This window comes from Paroedura picta, chromosome 3 (genome assembly GCF_049243985.1).
Source record: "Paroedura picta isolate Pp20150507F chromosome 3, Ppicta_v3.0, whole genome shotgun sequence".
Taxonomy (NCBI): domain Eukaryota; kingdom Metazoa; phylum Chordata; class Lepidosauria; order Squamata; family Gekkonidae; genus Paroedura; species Paroedura picta.
The window spans coordinates 130,321,875-130,348,060 of NC_135371.1; the positions used below are offsets into that span (position 1 = coordinate 130,321,875).

The 26,186-nt window shown below is 43.4% G+C and overlaps 1 protein-coding gene across 8 annotated transcripts in view; it reads right to left on the reverse strand.

Moving 5' to 3' along the window:
• The window catches only part of ITGB4 (integrin subunit beta 4), a 102,151-nt gene extending 79,422 nt beyond the window's left edge, over positions 1–22,729 (reverse strand). The window contains exon 1 of one of the 8 annotated variants that reach the window (XM_077327774.1): positions 21,201–22,729. The gene's annotated coding sequence lies outside the window, so the exon portion shown is untranslated. The other 7 variants (XM_077327777.1, XM_077327778.1, XM_077327780.1 and 4 more) reach the window with 7 other exon arrangements.
• Positions 22,730–26,186: the final 3,457 nt, after the last annotated feature.

Below are 26,186 nucleotides of genomic sequence, written 5' to 3' on the forward strand. Positions count from 1 at the left end.
AGAGAAAAGCGGCATATAAGAACCATCACTTCTTCTTCTTCTAAGGGAACTCTGCTTCAGCCTAGTTTCTGGAGATAGCCAGCAAGTTTTGCAAGGAGCAGTACTTTAACTCCCTAAAGGTAATTTTGCTTATCTTTGATTGCAGAGAAGCTGAGGAATTTGCTTTACCTTGAACTAACAAACCTGACCTTTATTAACCTTACTATAATTGCAATGAAATCATTTAGGATGCCTCAAAGGAGGGGAGTAGTTATCAGACTTGAACAAAGGAAAAGCAAACATAAATAGAACAGAAATCAAGCGCAAAACCAGGAATGTACTTCTTGGAATAGCAGAGGTTTAATGAGTTTGGTCTGGCTGATGAAGAAAGAACTCAGAAGCACTGTGGGACTTCTATTACATATAGTATTTATCAGCAGCTCATGGAGCTGCATTGGGACAGACCTTTGCTAATTCAAGGCAGGCAGCTCTTTGTGTACATGATTCACAGTGAGAATAAGTGCCTCTTTTTCCTGAGGTTGGAGGCCTAACTAGATTTATGAGAGACTGTGCAGAAGAAAAACAAGGTAACTCTCAAAACAAGCCTCTCCTTTCATCCATTTCCTATTGTGCTAACAGTTTCCAGTTTGGCACACAAAAAAAAGTTGGGAGGGGCATGAAAAATGCCAGGAAGTCATGGTTTATAGTCTGCCACAGGTTCTTGAATAATAAACTCACAGGCCTCTACCAACTTAATGTTTACATCCTTCACAGTCTATGGTGTGAAATTGATCATAAAACATTGAACCAGCAAGACAGAGTTTCTTCTTGTCTGCTACATCTTTGCAAGACTTCACCTAATTATAACATGTCTCAACGTGCTGCTGGAAATTCCCAATTACAAACTGCTATCAATGGAAAAAAGAAAGCAGAACGTGAACTTAAATCTGCGACCCTCAGCCCCTGCTCATGGCCAGAGGGGACCTGGCAACCTTAAATGAAGCTTTTTTCTGTGATCGGCACGTGCGTCATTACAGAACACTTAAAAAACATTGTCAGCTACCAGATTGGTTCGCACTTGCAAAATGTATAAGCACAAATAATCATATCTTGAAAAGTGAGTTGTATTCTGAATAAGAGTTTGTAGACTGCATCGCTGCACAAAGGGTCATACTGAGGAGGGGAATCGTCTTAAATCATTTTCTCCTTTGTATTATAGTATGTTTTCTACAGGAAGCAAAAAGAGGTTGCCTCCACATAGGGACATTTCCCCATTATGGAGTCATTGCCACCGCAAATGCAGAACCATTCAAAGCAACAAGGGAATGTCCACACTGAAATTTTCCATTCTTCCCTCCCTATCCCCTTGCACTTGCAATTCTCTCCCACCATGTGTTGCTTTCTGCCTTCTTGAAAAGCAGTAGAAAATGTATTTCTTTTAAAAGGTAAGAAACTCACCAGCATTGGGGGCAGGGCAATAGTGACAGGTTTAAAGGTACAGGGAAATTATGCTGGTTCAGAAATCTGTACCTTTCCATTTCCAAGTGGGCAAATTCACTTGATCTTTCTGGAGCAGGTGTGGGAAACATATTGATGAGCCACTGGAAACCATAGAATGTGATGGATTGTGTTATGGTGGAGGATGAAACCCCACTCCATTGTGTGCCAGAGCACAGCAGATCCTCCATGTGGAAAGAGCCACAGATCAAGAACATGTTCTGGGGGTCCATCCATAAAACAGCACAATATTCCTCCCTAAGATACTTCCCAAAATCCCCTGATACTTCCCAAAATCAAGAGGCAGGAACATAATTGATGAGAGAGCAGGAAGAGGAAAATTACACTTCATGTGCAGAAGGTGTTGTGCCCACATGTTGTTGTGCCCACAGAAATACTAGTTAGAGTCTAACCCTTCAATTTTAATTGCTGAAACTCAGCAAAATTCTTCTGTAATTAACGTGGTATGTTTCTGGACTTATATGAATATTATGAAGAGAGTAGTGGGGTAATAGAAAACCATGATTTTGCTTAAGCTCTCACTGACTAATTTGCAGACTTTTGCAATACTATTTGAAGGTGAAACTATCCACAGATTCTGCATACTGTGTAGACAACCAAAAAGAAAGAAAATCCTATCCAAAGGCTACTAGCAATGTTTGCAAACTTTATACAGAATAAAGAAAAATAAGATAAAAGGTCTCTTCTTTCTGTGTGGCTTTATTGCAGGATCCAACCGAAAAGGATTTATATCTCCCGTTTTCAAGGTAAATTTTCCTCAGTGGTTGTTCCTCTCACTTGTAAATGAATTGGTACTTCAATACCTCTATGAAAAGAAATTATTTAAAGTATACCCCGGCCTTTGGCTCTGCATTGTAGGGATGCTAGTAATCCAACTGCTCCCGAGTGAGAGGAACAACCACTGCGGAAAATTTACCTTGAAAACGGCAGATATTTGATTATTCTTGAAACACCTTCTTGGTCCTCATTTATTTCCTTATCAGTATGTATTACATGGAACTTCTCTCACTGCCTTTCCATTACAGTGAGGGTTTGCTCGAAAGATACAGTGCTCAGTAGGTAAAGAAGCAATTCAATGAGTAAATAACACTGAAATACAATAAAATTGTTATGAAAACCTGAGGATTTGCCATACATTTGTCACACTTTCTATAAGGTCTCATGTTTTTTCAAAGTTTTGTTCTTCAGGATCTCAGATATCATGTACTGAACTTGAGAATATATAAAGTGTATGATCAGTCATTTTTGCAGCTAAGTAAACCTAGATAGCGTAAATCCAGGGAAACTTGAGGATAAAAACAGATATTGCACTTTTAAAGTGCTCATACAACATTCAGTTCAAAGGGACTTTTCTTCTGCAAGGCTTAGATATTAAAAAATGGAGCCAGAGAAACCAGTCCAGTGGAGCTCTGTTCTTATGAAGTCACCAAGAAAACCCAGATCACTTTTATACCTAGTTCTTTTTTAATGAATACAGTGACAAATAGATAAAATTCTGGATGTTGCTATGATGCTTTAATAAGAAGGCCTGTGGAGAGAAGCAAGACTGATGGCTGAGCCAGCATTTGTCATTGCATCTGTTATTGCAAGGCCAAGAGGAAGCCAGATTCAACTGCAGCTGAGAGATGTGCTGTGATATTATGTTTGTCTTCATCCTCAATTTCCTCAACAAACAATAGCATTCTAATGCCATCAGGCTCGATTCACAGTGCACTCTTGACTCAAAGCAACAAAATGCTATATTTTATTGCTATAAAGTGATTGCCTGATTATCACATTTTAAAATCTGAAAATGTGGATAAAGATGCATCTCAAAGATGGCACTAGAAGTGCTTGGTACACAGACTTACTAAAGCAATTAACTGAGGGTGTCACCATTCTGTCCAACTGTATGACATCAGTGTTAAAAGTCTGCATACAACGGGCAACAACTAAAGCCACTGCAAAAATACTTAATCATTGTAGGAGGAGACACGCCAGATTGGGGTAAGATTGTAACAACTATAAATTCCATCTCACTTAGGCGAGTGAGGTAGGGGTGTACAAAAAATAGGTTTTTTTGGATTTGGATCTTTGGACATTAAAAATATGCTTCAAGGGAATGAACCAGAGCCCCAAAAGCCCCTCTCACCACCAACTGCACCCACAGATGAAAAGCTGGACCACATTAGAGTTAACTGTAGAGTTATAAAATTATAATATTCTACTGTTAAATGATCAAATGTTCTATTGTTACAAGTTCACAACCATGATGCTTCCTTGTACTGTACCACAAATTTTCATTGTAAACCCCCTTGAGCCACAAGGGAAGGTGGTAGAAAGAAAGAAAGAAAGAAAAAAAGAAAGAAAGAAAGAAAGAAAGAAAGAAAGAAAGAAAGAAAGAAAGAAAGAAAGAAAGAAAGAGTATATTTACATCACCTCTCTCACTAGAGCAGGGGCAGTGGCCTTGGAATAATTTATTTTAAATTAAGTGTAAATTCAGCAATGATTTTTAATGTTTATGATGATAGTGTTTGTGTTGACTTATTTATTATTATATATGTTGTTACTTGTCATGAGCCTTCAGGTAAGGGCGGGTGATAAATAATTTACTACTACTACTACTACTACTAGTACCACCACCACCACCACCACCAACAACAACAACATAAACTCAAAATAACCAAAGCAGAACCCAGGAATCAATGCAGAACTATATAAGGCAATCTGGCAAGCTTACCAGAACTAATGTCAAACCATAGAATCTCAGTACAACGAATTCAAGAAGGAGCATTCTTGCAAGTCTAATGGAACCAACATGTAACAGAGAAGCCCAGAAGAACCCAGTGCCAATGTGGCAGTGTAGGTGCAACACAACCATTGTAAAACCAGAGATTCTCAGCAGGGTGAGGTTTTGTTTTATTTTGCAGCAGCAATACACAGGCTATACACAGAAGCTCCACAGGACATTCTGAAATCCAGAGAGGGGGGCACTTTGAAAGCCCATCTGAACCAAGGGCAATACACTCAGAACAGAGAAGCCCAGCAGAACACTCAGAAGTGCAGAGGGAGCACTTTTGCAAGCACACTTGAATCAAGGCCAATACATACAGCCTTTTTGAAAGCTGACCTGAATCTGGGGCAATACACAAAAGTCTAGTAGTTTTTTTCTTCCAAAACGAAGGACAAAACACAGGGAAACATTACACACCATTTTCCCATGGAAAGTCTCAGAAAGTGAGGAGGTTGTGTCCAACCTGATCCTCCTTTCCCAGCAGTTTGCAGTTCCCACACCTGCAAAGAAGAATGTTGCATTAAACAATTAGAATCCTTGTTTATGGTAGTCCTGAGAGTTCTGATGATTTCTGTTTGGCACATAGTCTCTCTGTGGTCCTCCAGATGTTCATGGACTACAATTCCCATGAGTATCTCTGTGGTCCTCCAGATGTTCATGGACTACAATTCCCATGAGCCCCTGCCAGAAAACACTGGCAGGGGCTCATGGGAATTGTAGTCCATGAACATCTGGAGGACCACAGGTTGACTACCCCTGCTCTATTCTACTCTATCTCTTTCATCAAGATGAAGAACAGTTTTTGTGTTGCTGTTTTAATTTTCAAGTAACCTTGAAAGCAAAAGCAGTTTAAATCAAGAAATAACCAAAGAAATAACCAAAATATTTTCCAGAACAACAATTCAAATAACCGTTGGTAGAAACAGAATGCCCTTTGACCATTACTAATAGAGCAGCTGCCAGAGTTAATAATTTGAAAACAGACAATTTCTTTAGACCTAGAGTGGACAAGAACAAACACAAAAGGATAATATGGTCTTGTTCCTGTTCCAAAAAACATGTAGGAAAAACCACTAAACAAATTAGAACAAGAATCTTGAACATAAATCATGAATCAAAATTAAAGTGGAAGAGGCACCAATGACTCAACATTTTTGGGAAGTTGGCCACCAAGCAGAAGACTTGAGATTCCTGGTTTTGAAAGTGTTACAGAGGAGAGAATATAATCATCAGAATATGGATGTTCTCTTATCCAGGGAGGAAAATTATTTCATCTGCACATTACATAGTTTAATTCCACAAGGAATTAATCAGAATATGGAAATCAGCTGCCACTTGTGAAGTACTCTACAGTTCTGATACTGTTTCTATAACATTTGTTTTTTGGAAATTGTTACTGTATCTTTAATTTGAGTAAGCAGTCATCTGTAAGCCCCAGGACAGTGTGGGCATAGGGGAAGTTTAATAAAGGACAGAAACAGCAGTTTTGGAATGTCTTGAATTCTGTGTTTTCTCTGAGGCTGTGGGCTTGTTCCAAATGCCACAAAGTTCTCAGATGTACTTTTGGAAATTGCTCCCCATCCTTTTCCCCCAGTGTCGTCTAGCATAGATGTGCATCTTAGATGGTCAAATGGATGCTAACAAGTTGGTGTTTTTTTTTTTTTTTTGTATACAGTATTAATTTTGGCTAGGGAACTATGTGACATTCATAAGTGGGTGGAGTTTTAGAATCAAAGCGTTCTACACATAAGGTAAAGGTAAAGGTATCCCCTGTGCAAGCACCGAGTCATGTCTGACCCTTGGGGTGACGCCCTCCAGCGTTTTCATGGCAGACTCAATACGGGGTGGTTTGCCAGTGCCTTCCCCAGTCATTACCGTTTACCCCCCAGCAAGCTGGGTACTCATTTTATCGACCTCGGAAGGATGGAAGGCTGAGTCAACCTCGAGCCGGCTGCTGGGATCGAACTCCCAGCCTCATGGGCAAAGCTTTCAGACGACTGCCTTACCACTCTGCGCCACAAGAGGCTCTTATGTTCTACACATAAATCTCAATAATACTTGATAAAAAAAAACTTGCACTAAATACGATGCTTGAAAGACATGGCCAGGGTTGAGGGGGATAACTTAGATGGGCACCAGCAGACAAATAAGCTACTGGAGGACCCATGCACCCTTCGGATTGCTAGCTGTCTCATACTGATTCAGCCACGACCCGGGAGGACATTGCAAGGCCCCGAGGGAGCCTCTGTTTGTGACAAAACGCCCATGTCCTGTCTGGCCTCACTGGCTATGCCTCCTAAGCCAGCTGCAATCACTCCCACCATCAGTGCTGCTCTTTATCTCCCAGCCCCTCACACATTTCAATGGAGCCATTTTAAATACTGCTTCCTGGAAAGCTGGCTGCCAGCCATGGCACAATTCAGGGAGGAGCTCTGCAGAATCAAGAGGGTCAGATTTTGCAAGCTCCACCTGCCTTTTCCTAGCCAAGCTGAAGGGTGGGGAGGAAGGAATGTGCTTCTCTGGAGGATTTGCTTAGTTTGGACTGAGCACTTTGCACATAGCTTGGAAAGGAGGGAAATTAAAAAAAACCCACCAGTTGCAAAATAATCACCTCTGGACAATGAGAATGAGAATGATAGGGAGGGGGAGACTTTCTCCCTTCCTCTGAACAAAACCAGATAAAAAATGTTCTCTCATCTCTCTTGGACCAGTTTGAGGTTTAGGGTAGTCTGGAAGGCCCTTTAAATGAACAAGACAGGAACCAGAATGAGACTGGGGCAGATCTGACTTGTCCTGCATGGTAATCGGGCAATGCAAACAGCAGCAGCCTCCAGGAGAACGCAACTGCTCCATTTCCTGTCCTAGAGGGGGGGGGGTGGAAACGGGAAAGCTGCAGATGGAAGAGAGGGACAGGTAATATATGTTAGCTTGTTAGAAAATGAAGCTTGATTTGAAATTAAGTCTTTTTTAAAATAGCTATGAGTGAGAAACCAAAACAAAGACAGGGATAGATGGGAACCAATGTCAAAACAGCCAAACAACTTTCAGCAGATGGATTCTCAGTCAAGGGGAAGAAGTTCTATGGCCTGCAGAGAGTTAAGTGGCCATTTCCTAATTCTCCACACTCCTGTTCTGGACACCCATAGCAGTTATTTATTTTAATGATTAAACTAGGGGCCATGGCATCTTTATTGTATATTTCCCTCACTACAGACCTGCAAGCAACCTTCCCCTTCCCACTTCATATATGAGAGTCTGCCAAGGGCAGGGCTCAATGGCTTCTAGTGGGTTCACTGGGAAAAGGAGAGAAGAACTGTAGAAGTTCTCCTCTCCCTGTGCTTGCACCTGGCGCAGGAGCAACTGGCCACCTGCTTTCTCCAACACTCAATAGGCTACAGCTAGTTCTGCACACTGGTGGTGAGTGTGTTTCCCTTGCATCGCTGAATCACTTTGCCTCGTGTAATAGCAGGGCTTGACCTGTACTTCCTCCTTGCATCCTCCAGCAAGATGGGTAGGAGGCAAGCCTCAGGACTAGATATTTGGGGGTGGGATGAAGACCTTCTCTACCTCCCTTCCCTCTCCCCAGCTTTTCCCTTGCTATCTTCACACAACATTTTGCTGCTGCATGCTTGGGAGCAAGCACGTGACTTGTATTTGCTGCTGATTTTGGAGACTCGGCTTCTGTAGGATGTAGTAAAATGAAAGACAGGATTGGCCACTGGGAACGATGGCAAAGGCTTGAAGGCCTATCGAATATAATGAGAGCCAGGAAGGCCAATTGATTTGGGTTTCATTGAAATACATGAGAACACAAAAAAAGCAGCAGTGAAAATACAAAATGTGTTTAGAATAAAGGTCTCTGGGCCCAGATAGACTGCTCTGGGACTGGAAAGACATGATAGCCACTGAGAGTAGCAGTATTGTCCCGGGCCTGGAATGACATTCCCCAGAGTGATGTGATGGTCCCTTGCAAAAGAATCAGTGTTGTTATTCCAAGCTCAGAAAACTTCTGCTGCGTCCAGGGGCCATCATTCCACATGGGGGCCTGTCATTCCAGATCGGGAATTCAGGTATACCCATACTTTTGATAGTGAAAAGGTGACTCAGAGATAAGATGGCTTAGTGGCCCTTCTTGAAGCTCCAAGATTTGTACACCAAGAACACTGAGACTGACCCATTGTTCTGCCTAGTATTACCAAAACCTAAGATTATATTCTTCATAAGTGGGTGGATGCAGATCTGTGATTAAATAAAGTTCAGAATATAGCTGTGACTTTTAGCCCTAATATACTGGACATTTTCCTATTGCTTCTGTTTAATTTTTTAAATGAACTAGCATGGCTCATGAGATCTAATTTTTACATTTTAAGTGTGAACAAAACATCATGCAAACACATTCTTTTCCATGTTGTAACAAAACACTGTCCAGCAATTAGCAACCTTTGCACCAAGAGCATGTGCTGTATTGGAATTGAAGAGAACCACATGGTGATAATATTAGACATAGACCTTTCAACCTTAATCTAGGCTCACTGTGTAATCTTGACCAAATCACTATAACTTTTCTAAACTACCTCTTAGGGTTCGTTTGAGATTACTGATTGGCTTGATTTATACCCCATTTTCCCAACAAGGACTCCAAGTGGGAAAGGAAGCCCAGGACCTGGGAATTGGCCCCACCAAAAGAGACTTGTAGGTCAACCTGATGGAGCTCTTTGCAATTTCAGCCCTGTGGAAAATGGAAACATTAACTAATTCGTTTGATTTGTTACTTTGCTTTAATTTTTAATTGATTTTGAAGGCAACCATGGGAAGATGGAGTAAAAACCTGTCAACTAAATTAGCAGGATGGTACAATCCCCAGTTTCTCCAGTTACAGGTCCAGGCAGAAGGTAGCATGACAGACCTCAGCCAGAAACCCTGAAGAGCCTCTGCCAGACTGAATAGACAAGACTAACTTTGATGGACTGATAATCTAATTCAATATGAGGCTGCTTCATGTGCCTTCAGTTGTTTTACTTTCTGTCTAGTATGGTGTATCTTGCCTGGATTTGGACGCTCACATTGTTTTCTAACTCTGTAATCCTAGTCCTGGATAGGCCAAACTAATATTATCTGGTCAGATCTCAGAAGCCAAACAGAGTTGTGACACAAAGGCAAGGCAAGGGCAAACCTCCTCTGAACATCTCTTGCCTTGAAAATCCTGTGGAGTTGCCATAGGTCAGCACATTCCTCCTCCTCCACCACCACCACCATCAATCCTAGTTCTACTGCATTGTTCATCATGACTTCTATTATCTCTTAGCATTGTTTTTATATTTTGTAATCTCCCTTGTCTCAGTGGAAAAGGTGGGCTATAAAATAAACAAGTACATAAGTAAACAAACATGCTTCACAAACTGAAATTTGCAAACTGAATAGGGGGCACGGATTTCTCCCTCCTACCCACCTCTGGAGTGGAGAGACTGTGGACCCAGTTTGGACGGGTATGCCTCGTGAAATTGTTATTACCAGTACCAGAGTGCGAACGTCTACCCATTCATTATCAGAGTCAGGGAACCCCTTCCAGGCTACCAAATACTGTAGGGCATTTTCTCTGAATCTGGGAGTTGAGTACCACTGAGAGTTCATAGTACATGTCATCCCCTACCATAAGAGGGGGCAGAGGAGGGGCTGTGGGGAGCCGGTTTATCTGGTGGAGGAGCCGGTTTCAGAAGGCTAACGTGGAACACCAGGTGTATCTTTTGGTATGAGGGGGGCAACTCCAAGAGGGGTCACACAAAGGCCGATTCACATGGGCAGAAAAGGCTGAGGCAATGTCAATATGGACCAGGGGGCTAATCCCTGTATTCATATGACATCGCCGCTAGGCCATTGCCCTCCCAGTGGAATGAATTCTTTGATTTCGGAAAGTTAGACACAATTTATTTATTTTCTTATTATTCATGTAATTTATATATCACACCTCACTGTGACATTCCCATTTGCACCAGGTTCTAGGACTTCTAAAGGCCAGGCACCCCCACCATCCCCATGTTGAACAAAGAGACAGAACTAGAAGTTGCGTTCCTTCACCTCATTGCTAGATTAATGACACAGTTGTGCGAGAGTGACTGGCAGCTTCTGAACTGGTGTTTTGACTGCATTTTCTCTAGGGGGGTTTTCTTTGGTAGGCTCATTGCTGATGGGATTCTGCGTGAAAGCGCCTTTGTAGCAGAGATTCCAGACAGCCCCCGCTAATCTGTTCTGATTTCCCTTTCGTACCTGATATGCATTGATCCTGGCCCCCATTCTTGCCTGACCCTCAGGACTCTCTGCCCATTTACATTATCTTTATTTTGAGGTACATGGGTAACGCTACAAAGAAATAACACAGTATCTTTAAAAAAAATACTCCACATATTTGCAGACATCACTGTTGTTCCCTTCCCTCCTGCCTGCAAGGGATCTGTGGGCAATTCTTTTCTGCTTTTAAAAATCCTCCGGGGGCATGAGGAGCGCTGGATAGGAACGATACAGTCCTATGATAATAAAAATAACTGTGCCGTCAAGACCCAGCCAACTTGTGCTGACCCCGGGACCACAGAGTTTTCAGAGCAAGAGGTTCGCCCAGGGATGGTTTGCCAGTTGCCATTGCATTCCTCCGCACAGCAAGCCCAGGCTTCCTTGGTGGTCTCCCACCCATGTACTGACTGTGGCTGGCTGTGCTTCGCTTACAAGCGCTGATGAGATCGGGCTACTCGGGGCTCCTCAGGCCCTTTGCTATCATCAACAAATAAAAAAAACGGCAATTGACTAGCCCTTCATTGAAGTTCTGCAATTATGCTGTTTTGCCTTCCCACTGAGAAACTGCTTGTGCCAATAGTGTCCTGCTAAGGAAACACCTGTTTTTTAGATTTAAAATAAAGCATTCTTTTGTGGAAGGAATGAACTGTTAGCATTATGTGAACAAATGAAGAAGGACATCATGTTGCAACATGAAAAAAAAAAGCCCAGGACCTGCACCTGTCAGTGTGGGAACTCCTCAACGTGTTCACTCGAGATATTATTCCCTGCCTGTTTCTATTAGGGTCCTTAAGGTCAAACTAGCAATAAAGTCGATAGCAGAAAAATGTTGCTAGTAAGGGCTGCCCAAAGCCCATTGCGCAGGTAGGAAACACCTGCGCCACTTTGCCCCCACCTTAGCCTGCAGACCACCCTCCATCTCCACCATTGCTGCTCACCCAGCCTATTAAGATCAGCTCCATGGGGGGGGGGGGATGGCTGCTTTGAAGGGTGGACAGAATTGCTGTGCAGAAGAAACATTTAAGCCTACTGTACAGGTTCGTTGTGCAGATGAAACAGGAGGCAAAAGTACCTCTTGCAACACCATCCTGTTTCATCTGCTCAACAACTCTGTGCAGTGTGCCTTCAATGGCTGTTTTTTTTTTTGGGGGGGGGGGAGAGATACATGACTTGACTGCATCTTCCCTCCAGCAGCAAGAGCGGCCACAGCAGTATTGTAAGTGAGAAGGGACTTTTCTTGACCTTCCTGTCAGTTGACCACTAGGCTGAAAAGGTAAGCTCTCCCCTCTCACACGCGGCCTTTCAAAAGGAATGCACATGTGCAGGCTGTTCTCATGGCTGTTCTCATAATGCTAGCGCTACATGGCAGGGGTAATCCAGTTTTGTGGATTTCCCTGAAAGCGCTAAAAATAGAGAATGTTGCAGCCTGTTTGTAGATGTCATGCTGGATGTTCATGACATCATGCAAAATGCCAAAAAAATGGCATTTACAAACATTAAGAGTGTCACTATTTTTAACGGGTGTGGAATGGCCCTAGTAGTTTACCTTTTTCTAACAACTTCCACTCTTCCAAGAATTAGGGTGGGTCAAGGCATAAAACAGTTCAAAGCTCAGACTCCTTCCGGTCTAAACCTTTCCCACATTTAAAGCAATTACTGCCATGCCCTGTATCATATGACCATCTATATAGCCACCTGTGGCTGTGATCTGCAGATGTCTAAACCCAAAGATCAGAGCCCTGTAGAGCCTGAAGAGATTTTTCTGCACACTTGTGGGACTCCCTAGTTGGGCAGAAAAATATGAAAGTTAAAAGAAAATACCCTGGGAAGTTAAAATTAATAAAAAGGTTTCTTTACACAAGCACAGAAAATGCACTTGTCTCAGGCTGGGTGGCAGTGACAGTGCAGCCTGGGGCTCCATGCTGGACAAACCAGAGAGAACTGAGAGACTGTGCTGTACAACCCAGGGCTCCCCACTGGACCCAGCAGCAGCTGCTGGAGTGCCTGGAGGTTGTACTGGGCTTGGAAAGGGGGGGGGGAATCCCTTCCCAGTGAGTCTCACCCCCCCCCCCTTGGTGGGTTCTAAATCACTGTCTGACTGAACACAGACTTGGATAGCTTGGACCAAAGAGGCCTGTATCTCAGAGATTTCACATGGAGATTTCATAGCTAGCCTTCTGATTTGATGCCCCTGATGGCCATCCCACAGCACCCCTCTCAGGTGGCATTTGTGTACAACTGAAATGAGGCAGATATAGAATTGGACTGAGGAATGCTGGAAAATAGGTTCACTTGGACTGTTTCTGCATTAGGAGACATACCTTGTCTTAGACTCGTTTGAATTTCCTTTGGATACACATTTGGGCTTTCCTCCCCTCATTTCCCAGGTTGAAATTCGCAATATGCTTTCCACACTGAGTCCGATGGAGGCAGCCTCCCATCATGCATTGCTCCTTTCCCCTTTTCAAAAAATGTGATTTTTGCAAAATGGTGCCCGCTTGCAGCTTTTCCCTATTGAGCTCCTTAATCTCACCATTTCACACCCTTGATCATCTCCTTCCCCAAGAGTGTCTGGAATGTAATTTTAAAAAACCTTGGGTTATAACACTACTATGCAAAACTGCTTTTTTAAAACTTAGAAACAGCATTGTAATGGGATAATCCCTTTTCTTTTTTAAAAAAGGCAATTTTTTTGGATCGGGGGGAGGAAAGGGGTGGGGGAGGACGGCAATGAGGAAATGGCCCAAAGTACTTGAAATGGCGTGCATTATTCATCTCCACACTGAACAGCCCCCAATTAGACCCTCTTGAAAAGATGAAGTCAGGTTTTCTGGGGATTCCTTTGCTGCAGGGCAAGTGAGGGGCTAATTTGGGTCTGCACCTGAAGAAGAGGATTTAGTACAGAAATGGATGAAAATGTCAACCCTTTAAAAATGCAAATTTGAACAATATCACTAGTGTGGAAACAGAGCAATCCAGCTGAGAAATAAGGCCTGTTTTATTCTGTGGGACCCTTGTCCAGAGAAGTGTTTTTAGGTTCAAAGCCATAATTCTCAAGTGCTATTAATTAAAATGAAGCATCAGATTTCCTCCCTCCGCAAAATAGACTGGGAGAGGAATTTAACCGTGGAAAGCATACACATGCAGGTGTCTGAAATGAACTGTACAGTACTAATTGTAATCACAGAAACAAGTTAATGTTTCTATGAAACTAAATTACAATTTCTACCCCAAAAGTTTCAGAAACTGAATTTAAACAAAAATTGAACGAAAAATCCAGAAACCTCCATAGCAAAGAGAACCTTCTCCAGCCCCGACCGGCACACGCAGAAAGTGTTTTGTCCTTCCCCAACATATTACTTTAGCCTTTTGTATCCTTATTACAGCCATTAAACTTGTGTGTGTATTACTGCAAGATGAACTCTTCCTTGGGCTGCGCAAGAAGCAGCCAATGCTACAACAATCAAATAATACAAGGGCTCTTTTGTTATACGCAAATCCCGGAAGATATGAAAGGACTCAGTGTGTTTGTTCCCTGCCCCTCCCCATCTGTCTTTGGGCTTTTTCCGTCTCCATGGGGCTCGGCTGGACAATACGAGTTTTTGCACACGCCCCTCCTGAGTCTTGTCTTCTCAAGGCCCACATCTCTCTCTCTCTCTCCCTCTCTCTTCATCTGTGAAGTCTCAGATGGGGGCACAAAGCACAGAGACTAAGGAATTCAGGCTTGTCCAAGAGCTTGGCAGCAGCTGCTGCTGCTGCTGCAGAAAGGTCATTGATCTGGACACTGCCTGTTGTTTCTTGGATCTGATAGAGGGCTAACATGCTCCTTCCTAGCTCTCCCTGATTACCTCTTCCATGGACCTGAATTAGGGGTGCCAGGTTACCCAGTGGCCATTAGGGATGGAGGGAGAGGAGGACTGCCAGATCCAGGTTGGGGAACTCCTGGAGATTTGGGGATGGAGCCTGGGAAGAAGAGGGGCCTCTGTGGGGTGCGGGGCCATAGAGCCCACCCTCCAAAATATACATTTTTCATGGGGAGCTGATTCTGTAGTCTGGATATGAACTGTATGTCAAGGATCCTCAGATCCTACCTGGAGGATGGCATTGCTAACCAGAATTCGTGAGACAGCATGGGCTATCAGTCTAAGGAGTAAATAAAATTAGAAGTTTAAAATATGTGTTTTGTTTTCGTAGACAACAAAATGATTCATCAAAGAATGGGCACTCTATGAAACTTGGAATCTGCTATTACTACTACAGAAGTTAGCTTAGTGGAAAGTATCAACTTGCTTATCTGTCTTTCTACTTTCTCTTGCTCTTTGGAACCAACACAGTAATAATTAACCATGAAAATCTTGGGGAACAGCCTTACCCTCATGGCATTGTTTGAAACTAGAGCAGGCCAAGCATCCTGGCAGGCTGTAAGCACAATAAGGATATCCAAAGGCACTTAGTCTCATAAAAATTTATAGACCATTGAGCTGATAATCTGCATGGTTCATTCCAGTGGTATTTCCCCCCTCCGTTTCATCAAAATTTGGAATGTCTCTCAATTTTATTTGGTCAGAAACGGAGGGCTTATACTAGAACACTGCAGAGGGATGCACAGATGAAAGGAAACAGGCCTGTGGAAAAGGACAGGAAACTCTGCAATGTAAATAGTCTCTCCTGTATTCAAAGACTGGAGCTGCCTATACATTCTCAAGCAGCTTTTTAAAAGCCTTTGTGTTTAATGCTGACTTGCACCTAACTCCACAGGAAGTTCACAGACCCCAAGAGGGGCAGGCTCCTGCTTGGGACATGACAGCATAAAAACCAGAACTGAAATGCATTTCTACACTTCTTGTTGCTTTTTGTAACCTTTGAAAGTGAAGAAAGGGTGTGTTGTATAATGTACCCAGGAAAAGGTGTGCAGATGAAGAGGGCTTGATAGATACAGAAGAGTGTCCCGAGCTTGATAATATACAAAGCGTGAAGGCAGGCATGAAGCCGAGAACACAGGATGCTAAGAGCAGAGCATGAGAATTAGAAACTAGGGTCTTTATTCTTTATTAGGCGGCACAAATGGTATATTGCGAAACCTGTGGGAGGGCTGTAGAGATACAGATTCCCGTTTAATTCATCTCCAAGACAAGTAAGCAAATGGGCACCTCATTCATAACATTTCTTCTTCCTCACACGCAGCTGTGTAGTCTGATTGCAGTAAATTCTGCTGTTATCCAACTTCCTCTTAGAACAGAGAGAAGAAGCTGGGATTAGAATCAACGAAATGGAAGATTCCCTGAATTGTTAAAATAATCTGCAGGGCTGCTGGGGGTGGGAGAGCTAAAGAGGCCCTGGGGTGCAATTTAGATTTATAGTATGTTTGGGTCAGGGCTAGGTTGTAGGAGAGTGTCCTCAGGGGGAGTCTCCATCTAGGGGTTCTGTGTTGGTTCTCTTGGAAACCCTGGATGAATTTATTTGCAGGTTGTTTGGTTCTCAGATAACCCTCCGGAGAGCAGTCCAGGAAGACTCCTTTTACCAGCCACTAAGACACCTGAAACACCCCCACTCTTGAACTATGCTAAATAGGCCTGGATGGAAAGCCATTGTTAGCTGCAACTGTGACTCCTTCCATTTTATGCCAGCATTCCTATGCATTCAGAAGCTAACATATTGGAATGTCCCTGACTCAAATTTCCCCTTACAAATTGTTACACCTGAACAACTGTCAGGGATGAAAGCAACTTAGATTTCTTCTTGGCACTGTCTCTCATAGTGGGCTCCAAGCAAAAGATGGAGCGTACCATGTCTGCCACTTTCTTATTGATATCCTGTGCCTGCCTGTACCAGCTGAGAGATAAAATGGAATTTGGCAATTCAGAAACATCTGCTTCATCCACTATGATACAAGCCAACCCTGCTAAGTTAGTTCTAAAATAAGAAGAGAGAACACAGGCTTGAGAGGCCAGAGGTCTTTGATTTTAGGGACTGTCTCTTTCTCCCAAATCTCAGTTCTAACTCCAGTGTGTATAATTTTGAAGAATTCCAAATTTCAATCTATTTATTTATTTTTAGAGCGATATTTTGCTGGCATTCTTAGGTATATTTTAAGGATATATATACTGGTCCAGGCTAGCCTGTTCTTGGAAGTTAAGCAGGTTCAGCCCTGGTTGGCACTTGGATGGGAGACTACATGGAGGCATGCATTGGCAAGCTGCCTCTGAACGTCTCTTGCCTTGAAATCCCAGCGAGGATGCCATAAGTCAGCTTCAATTTGATGGCACATTCCACCACCAACCTCAAGTATTAAGAATATGTTCAGAACATAACAAGAAGTACACATAATGAGACAGTACATACACGATGTGATCCCAGTTATATACTGCCCTCTACCCTTCTTCGTGGGGATGTGGAATGATATGGTAGAGACCACTCTTGTAAGATCTTGGAAGTAAACAGGGTTGCTACTTGGGTGGGAGACCGCCAAGGAAGACTCTGCAGAGGAAGGCACTGGCAAACTACCTCTGGTCTTCACTTGCCTTGGGGTCACCATACATTGGTTGTGCCACCACTTATGTACGTACCCTCCTTCTCAGTGGGGCTACATGGTTGGAAAATAAAAATACAAACCAGAACATGCTTGCAAGAAGAGAATTTATTTGTGGTGAGAGGCATGTACAAAGGCTTTAGTACAGACAACACTCTTATTCCATCATAAACAACATTATCACTCATTTTTTCTGCACCAGAGCCAGCTCATCTGCAAGATTATGCCATGCAATATACAGAGCAAGCACTAAGGATATGTAGCAGAGCTCAGTCCCAGAGGACTAGCTGTCTGGGGCAGCAAAACCAAATCACAGTTTTGAGGCACCTTAAAGACTAACACACTTTTATCCTAGAATAAACTTTCATGGAATAACTTCCTCTATAATCCCAGTTCTGTAATCTTAGAAACAAGTGGTCAAGGCTCTCTGCCACTGAAAACAAATCTCTCTTCAGGGCAACTTCCACCATTCCAGCTGCAAGAGGTTCTGCCAGATTCACAATTAATTATTTAGAGCTGTTATTCCTACATGCCAGTTCTCTCCCCCCCCCCCACATTCATTCCAATACAATACAATACAAAAACCTTTAATGGCATCCACAATACAAAACGATATATTCATTCCAGGGGAGACTGAGAGCCTTTTCGCACAGGGATCTTTGTTGCAAATTGTTTGCGGAATGAAAAATCGCCATTTAAAATAGTGGAATTCGTCGTTATGCATACCTGCCTTTGTAGTGGAATCAGTTGCGTTTTTTAGCGTTTCCCACAGGCTTCCGGTCTCGGCAGAAATCGCTAGAAAGGAAGCGCTATTGCCAAGCTCGTCCCGCCCCTGGCCGTCAAGCAGCCAATGGGCAGCCGTTAGCATGCTCCCAAACAGCCCCTTTCCCTTTAAGAAAGGTTTTTAAAAAAAAAAAACGACCCATAGCAACGAATCTAGGTAGATTCGTTGCTACGGAGAGACCCATCCAGCTGCCTAATGTGAGCTGTCGTTTGATTGTATGATCGTTTGCACGCTGCCTCGAGTGATTAAAAAAAAAATCCCCCCCCCCTCTCACGGGCCCGATTTTTGGCTGAATTTATTTGTAAAAAATAAAGGGACTTTATTTCAGCAAACGGGCTTTTCAGTGGTTTGTGCTTAGTGACTAAAGGTGAAGGACTGAAGCCAGGGAAGCCTCTAAACAGAAAGAGGCTCGCCGGTGCGTTTATCCCCGCTCGCTCGGAGAAAAAAAAATGGCGATCGCTTCGCCGGAAGTTTGGAGGAGAGAGCCAGGGGGAGGGACTTTGAAGAACCAGCAACAATGGTAACGCACAGGTCTTTAGCGCTACTGTTGCAGATTGGTTGCAGGAGTGTATCGCTATCCGGAGGGTGAATCCACTTTTCTGGATTCCCCTGAAAGCGCCACAACGAAGCGCTTTTTGCTGATTGGTTTCAGGATTGTTGCAGATTGTCTACGACGTCGTGGGTTATGGCAAATTAGTAGCGTTTCCAAATAGCAACCATTCTGCTACTTTGAAGCCGTGCGAAATGGCCCTGTGTTTCAGTCCCATCCCTTTGATCTTCATGCCCACTTAGCTACACACAAATATCTTCATCCGCACTCAACACTACTTTTGGATTCCTATGACCTTTTCACAAGAATCCCATGTCAATGAGATACAACCGATCTCCTTTCTAACAAAGTGAGAAGTATGAACATGGCAATGCCATTATAATGCCCACTAGGAAAGGCAGGAAATCCTAGCAGAATGTGAGCAGTTCTTGGTATTATCATGGAAACAGTAGAAAACATGAACATCTTAAGCCAGACATATTCAACATGCTCATAGACACAGAACCTTTGTTGGCACAGCAAAAATAAAACAAAGTGAGAATTTGCAAAACAAAACAGGAACAGATAATCATGTGTGGTTACAAGCAGTCATTGCATCCATCCTTTCCAAGTTAACAACTAAAATCCGAACTAAAATTGATGCAGTCGCACGAATCGTAACAGCATCCTTCTCGTTCAATACTATCCCCAATATGGTGTTTCCCATCCAGATGGGTGCCATTAGCCTCGCATGTGGAAATCCTCCAAGCCGGGCAAGAACTTTCTGTTCAACACACTCTAACCACCTATTCCTTGGGGTTCCTTTCAAGAATGCCAAGCTATTCCTTTGTTAGCACATGTAGCATCAGTACCCATGTAGCCTCTAAGTATTTATACTCCCTGATGCCTGTCTCCTTCCTCCCAAGTAATAAAGCATGCTCCCATTTCTAACTTTCCTCCAGACTTCACCCATCCAACAATATAAACTAGCTAGCAAAAAACAACATTCTTCTGTGATTTAGCTGGTAAGAGTTACCTAATGGTTAACCTAGAAAGCAACAGGTGCTGGGATCTACCTGTGTCTGAAAGGAGGGTGCTGTTTATAGGTTCTGGAGTGTGCTTGTGCTTTTCTCCCTTCCTTGGCATTTCCAGGTTGTATGCCACTACTCCCCTGAGCTAAGTAAACCTCTGCTCAACTCACAGATTGGACCTCCTGAATGATTTATTAGCTGGGTATACATGTCAAATGCCTTTTTAAAAAATCCTATGCTGATCATAGCTCTAGTTCTTCTGAAGTCCAAATCCACTGGAATGTTACCTCCCAGCGTTTAACAGCTTAACTTAAAGTGAGCACATGGACCTTGCAGAATCCTGCCCTGCCCCCCTAAATGGTGCCTCAACCTCTCTTTGAACCCTGATTGGGTTGAATTATGAGGGGAAAGATATTATTTATTAAGAGGCACCCTTTGCATTTTTATTTTTAGGGTTCACATTTGAGCCCTAGCTTTGGAAACTGATGGCCATATATATAAATAAATAGTTCTATAAGATTTAATCAGCTATTTAACATCTGACCACACCCTGCATCTTGTTACCCATTCTTCATAATCCCATTGTACTTCTTACTCTGCATTTGTAACTTTCAGCTCTGTCATGTTTTAGAAAGTCCTTCTTCAGATCAAATCTGACACACTTTTCCTGCCTTTTCCCTCAAACACACTATGTCAAAAGCAGAACAGACATTGAGCTGTCAGTTAAGCAGCAAGCACACCACTCACAACATTTTAAACTGCCCTCATCCTGAGCCTAATACTGTATAAATAGGATCCCTCTCAATTGCTGCAGACCCAAAATTAATGAGATGGTTAATCCTTTAACACATCTCCTTCTGCCATCTTGAATAAGAGCTCCTGTGAGTTTAATAAACATAACAGTTACATGACAGGCAGAGACATGTAAATCCTCTCCCATAGCTGCAACACCATGCTAGGACAGTTGTATCCGGTTGAATTTCTGCCTGATTGTGCATACAACCAATCAAAACCTTTAATGGCATGTAAAGTATGTACAGACAATGTATATTGTAAAGTGAATACTGATTGTGCACTCGTTAAATGCCCTCTGAGGGGCTGAAAAAATGCATGAGCCTTTTTTCACGTAGGGGTTACCTTTCCCTAGTGAAGAGAGAAAAAAGACACAAATCTAAAAAAAAAAGTCTTTTTTTTTTAAAAAAAAGAAACAAATCATCTCCAGAAAAACAAAAACTTGCCCAACATTTTAAAAAGCCAAAAACCAAAACACCAAACTGGCTGATCAACAACTGGTGCCAGGTTCCAGCGGCATGACAAGGGAGAGCCCATTGCAGTCTTAAAAGCCTGCTTGAAGGACCGCAGCTGGTGTACCCCTCATCTGCCAGCTGCCTACCTGGGCGAGATCTGGGTACGCCTCATTTAACTGCTCTCTCCGGTTAATCAATAAGTCGGAGAAAGAAAAGAAACGAAAGAAAGTGCTTCCAACAGCTGGGAACACAAATAAATTAATTCTACCAACCTCATTAATGCTGGGTCTGATTCAAAGTCCAAATCCTGTGCAACAATCCAAATAACAGTCATCCACACACCAAGCCAAGAAATTCCTCCAGAGGCTGCGTGGGGGCTGGTGAAGGAGAGGACTTCACTACTTCATTGCCACTTCCAAATTCAGCACTGCCTTCCCCCAATTCCCAGCCTGCTCCTTCTCTCAAAATCCTTGAGAAGCCAGGCTAACAATCCCCGGGAACGAAGAGCTTGTGAATCTGACATACCTCTGCGTGGATCTCGGGTCCTTGTGATAAAATGTTGACTTTCACCTTTTCCCTCCCTCCTTCTGATAGCTGCTGCTGTTTAGGGCTCCCTCTGCCTGTCTTTCTCTCACCAGGGGCATATGGAGAGGTTGCGTAGCAGCCAAGGGAACAGCTCTCAAGCAAGTGAAGTCAGAAGAGAGAGTTTTATTTTAGCTCAGGTGTGTGTGTGTGTGTGCGTGCGTGCGTGTGGGGAGGGCTATCTGTGACTCAGGTTTGTCTGGCATTCCTGTGAGTTATGCACACCTGTATGGGCAAGAGCAGCCGGGCAGCCAAGTCTGTACTCTCTCTGCTTCTCCTCTGCAAACATGTTTAAAAAGACACCCACCCACAGGAAAAGGGTTGGCGCTAGAAGCTGAGGCAGAGCCCAACCCAGTCGTCCTTCTGCAACAAAGATTCGCTGGCAGGATTATTTGGTCTCCGGGAAAGAAAGGGGAAAGAATTAAAAAAAAACCAAAGTGCAACAAGTAACTGTTGAATAAATCCAGTTCTTCAGGATTGGAGGATGCCTGATTATAGAAAGGGCTTTACCTGGTTTGTTCCTTTGCCAAGCCACCCCTTCCCCAGTCCAAACACTTTCCCTCTTTTTAGATATTTTCCTCCAGACTTCCTAGGCTGCGGAAGCGAAGATAACAGCATACTTGAGCCCAAACAGCCTGCAGAGGAAAAAAGGTCACCACATTCCAACTTTCTGTTTCCTCTGCTGTCAGACCAATGTTTAATGATCAGCATCCTCTGTTTGTACCTCGGTTAGGCGAAAGAACAATTAAACGTAGGCAGCTCTGGACTGAGAACCTCTGAGCTAAAAGACACTAACTCCTGAAACGTTGAAATGCCTGGAAACACTAAAATCCTGCTTGTGCAAATGATCCCACCGCTCTCCAGATGACATGCGCTCTGTGACAGTAGCTGCACAAGAGATCTATTCAAATGGCTATCGTGCACCATGAGGTTTTCTTCCATACGATGTATGGGTTAAGCAGCATAGCTAAAACAGTTGGTGATGTATACGGATGCACCCACTAGCAGAGAGGCTCCTTTGTAATCTTTCCAGGAGTTTCTATGTTCCCCAAATGATTTCAGAACACAAAGAATATGCCCACGTGTTTTTTTAATCAGTAAGTCTTTATCAAGCTGCATACATCATGCATTTTCCTGCATTGGGGAGCCGTACATCACAGCTTGCCTAGGTTAGATGCTCAAGGGTTTGGGCAGCATGTCTTTTAAAAATATGGGATGATGGAGTTTGATTAATTCTAGAGCCAATCTCTGTGAAAATCTAATTTTCTTTTACTAGTGCAGAGGTGGTTAAGAGTACAGTCCTAAGAACACTTTCTGAAGAGCAAGCCCTCTTGGACTTTCTTAGAATGGCACTGTAAACAAGCCAAGGCTCCACTGGCATTGGTCCTCACTCCTGCATGTAAGAGAGGAACATGGTGGCATTCCTAAGCCTTTGAGAGCATAAGCCATTGCTAGGCTGACTGGAGGATGAGGAAAGGAACGGAGAGATTGCTACTGAGAGACAAGAGATTTCATTTTCCATCTTCTGGGCCAGTCCTTTCACGCAGTGCACTAAGCAGTGCCAAGAAGCTATGATGACCATGTTTGCATGGCACGTAAGACCATAGTTAGAACTAACTGTTCTTAATAACTTCAAAACGTGGTTCCACATCCTTACTTAGCCAGTGAAACAGACCATCTTCAGGTGATCCGTTCATGATTTCACGTGACATCTGAAATGATCCAAAGTATATTCTCTGGCAGCTTCATTTCATAGAAGGGTGCCCTCAATTCAGACTTTATCTGGAAACTTTAGGTGGACTGACTTCTCCACAGTGGACCAGATTAATATTGGAGCTTACAACTACCCTTTTACAGATTCCCCTTCATGTATCAGAAAGCTCACTAAAAGAGAACGGGAACACTTATCCTCTTTAATGTTATTTCTGAACTGAGACAAGATTATGCTGTAGTCTCTAATAGAGCAGAATGGGTTTCGAACCCATTGTCTGGATAAACCATTGCAGGTAGAAATAATGAATTCAGAGATCATAATGTGGCCCTGCTGCTATGTTCACGAAGTGTCTAGCTTTGTGAACTGTGGCACTTAGGGTTGTTCTAGCATACTCATGTCAAGGGGGAGGCTGTGGTTCTACAGGAAATACTGTCCATATAGTAGCTTACTGGAGGATCCACGTAAATGTGTGTAAGGAATAAACAGGCACAGGGTGCGAGATTTCTGCATTGTGCATTAGTATGACTTACTTAGTACTTACTTAGTATGACTTTTACTTACCCATCCTTGGACTATCCTTGTTGGAAAAAGCTGCAGTGGCCTATTGTTTCTGGAGTGTTCATAAATTCGGGAACAAGAGTGATGGTAGTAATGTGCTGTGAAAGGAAAAGGTTAGACAGCTAGAGCGAGTGTGGCGGAAGACTTGCGATGAGGTGGCAAGAACATCTCATTGCACGCTTATGAGGGCGTATGAGATGGTGGTGAAAGGGGTGAAGCGTGACTACTTCGCTTGCTCTTGCCCGGTCCGATTGTTCAGGGTAATTCGGATTCATTTGCAACATATTAATGGGCTCTTGTTCTCTCTTAACTGTAGCTTGCTCTTAACTGAGCCACTGGCTATTTTTATGGGAGCAATCATAAATGACCCAACAGCAACTTACATAAAGCAGAGTACTTAGGGGAGCCGTGAATCTCTGCTCACAGAACCTGCTGTTGTTGAATGAACCACCTTAGTCTCATTATGTTGCTCACACATATAGAGCATTTGCAATGCATAAGCTCATGCGCATGCACACTAGGAGTGTTTGAAAATGCATGCATTAGCCTTGAGGAATCTGGGTTTGGATCTAGACTCCTTGAAGGGTTGTCCATATGAGCATAAAGACTCTCCAGAAAATTAAAAGAACAGCTAAAGGAGCAGCTCTGAGTCATTTTAAAGGGGTTGGGTTGTCTAGAGCAGTGGTCCCCAACCTTTTAATCACTGGGGACCGGTCAACGCTTGACAATTTTACTGAAGCCCAGGGGGAGGGACGTTGCCGAGGGACGTTGCCGCCACCGCCTGAGCCCCTGCTCCGCTTCCTCTCACGCCAGCGCTCCTGACTTCCCGCTGCCCACTGGGGGGCGCTGCCAGCAGCAGTTGCGCAGTGCCACACTGAGGGGGAGCCCCAGCCATGGCGACCGCCGGAGAGCACCAAAGGTGAGCTGGCGGCAGAGTGGCAGGGCAGCCCCCGAGACAGCAGCCGGGGAGGAGGACGAGGAGGAGCCGTGGCCTGGTACTGACTGATCAATGGACCGGTCCCAGTCCCCGGACTGGGGGTTGGGGACAGCTGGTCTAGAGATAGAATACAAACTTCGGCCAAGTAATCTTTCAAAAACACCATTGTACAAAACAGAAATTGGGGGAGGGGGAGAGAAGAAAGAGATCCAAAGCATGACTTTATGAACTTTTCAGCTGGCTTTTAAAAATAACTCCGGCATTCCCTTATCTAATTTTCCACTTTTGTTTTGATAAGCAGAGGCAAAATACTGTTACTTTTTAAAAAAGATTTATGGCTGGATTTCTTCTTTACTTCAAAGCAGTATTACAATATCAGATTTTGAATTTTTCAAAAAAAAATTCTACCCAGTGTCAAGCAAGTTAAGCTAATACAGAGAACTAACGGAAGCAAAAATTAAAGGATATCTGAAAGGACCATTGAAATGGGGATGAGGAATAGGGGTCACAGCACTTCCATAGCATTGTATGCTGGCACACAGCCTTAAGGAGCACCTGTTTGATTAGTGTAAGATCAGAACCAGAAAGACCCAATATCAGATCCCCACCCTACTCTGAAGCTCATTAGCTGTGCCATCTTAAACAGCTACCTCCATTCATGGTCCATTTAACTCAATGAGCTCAGAAGCATGCAACTATGCTTAGGAATTAATTAAAGGTAGCATTGGCCATCTGTCTCCTATCCTATAGTTTTATGCCTCAGAAAGAGTGAAATGAAACCGTGTTGGGATGCGGGAAAATATCCTCTTTATAGCACAGGCTTTTATTCCTGGTGTTGCTTCCCCAAAAATGTTACAGATGATCCTAAATGAAACCCATCGTTCTCTTAACTCTATCCAGTTGATTGGACAACCTACAAAGATCTAAAGGCAGATAAATACTAGTACTAAATTTAGCAGTCACTATAGATCAAATGGAAGGAAGCACAGAAACAGGAATAAATGGATAATTCTTAGGAGGAGGAACCAAATAGTGGGGTCCCATAAGAATAGGAGCTGAGGATGGTACTGTTTGATTTGTTTATACATGATCTGGAACTGGAGGTAAGCAGCACAGAGGCCAAATCTGCAGGTGATACCATATACTTGAGGAGAGTGAAAGCCAAAGCAGATTGTGAGAGATTCCAAGGAGGTCTTCACAAGTTGGGTGAGTGGAACAGAAAGAGGCAAATGAAGTTCAGTGATGCCGATTGGAGCAAAACAAACTGACTAAATATATACTGAAGGGGCCTGAACTAATAGTGACTGAGAAGGAAAGAGACATTGTACTGGAGAGCTCAGTGAGAATGATGGCTAAGTGTGGGGGTGGCAGGGAAAAACATGATCCCCACTAAGGACTACTGAGTAAGGGATGGAAAATAAAACAGCCAATATTCTAATGCTCCAATATAGGTAAAGGTATCCCCCGTGCAAGCACCGAGTCATGTGTGACCCTTGGGGTGATGCCCTCTAGCATTTTCATGGCAGACTCAATATGGGGTGGTTTGCCATTCCCTTCCCCAGTCATTACTGTTTACCCCCCAGCAGCAAGCTGGGTACTCATTTTACCGACCTCGGAAGGATGGAAGGCTGAGTCAACCTTGAGCCGGCTGCTGGGATTGAACTCCCAGCCTCATGGGCAAAGCTTTCAGACGGCTGCCTTACCACTCTGCGCCACAAGA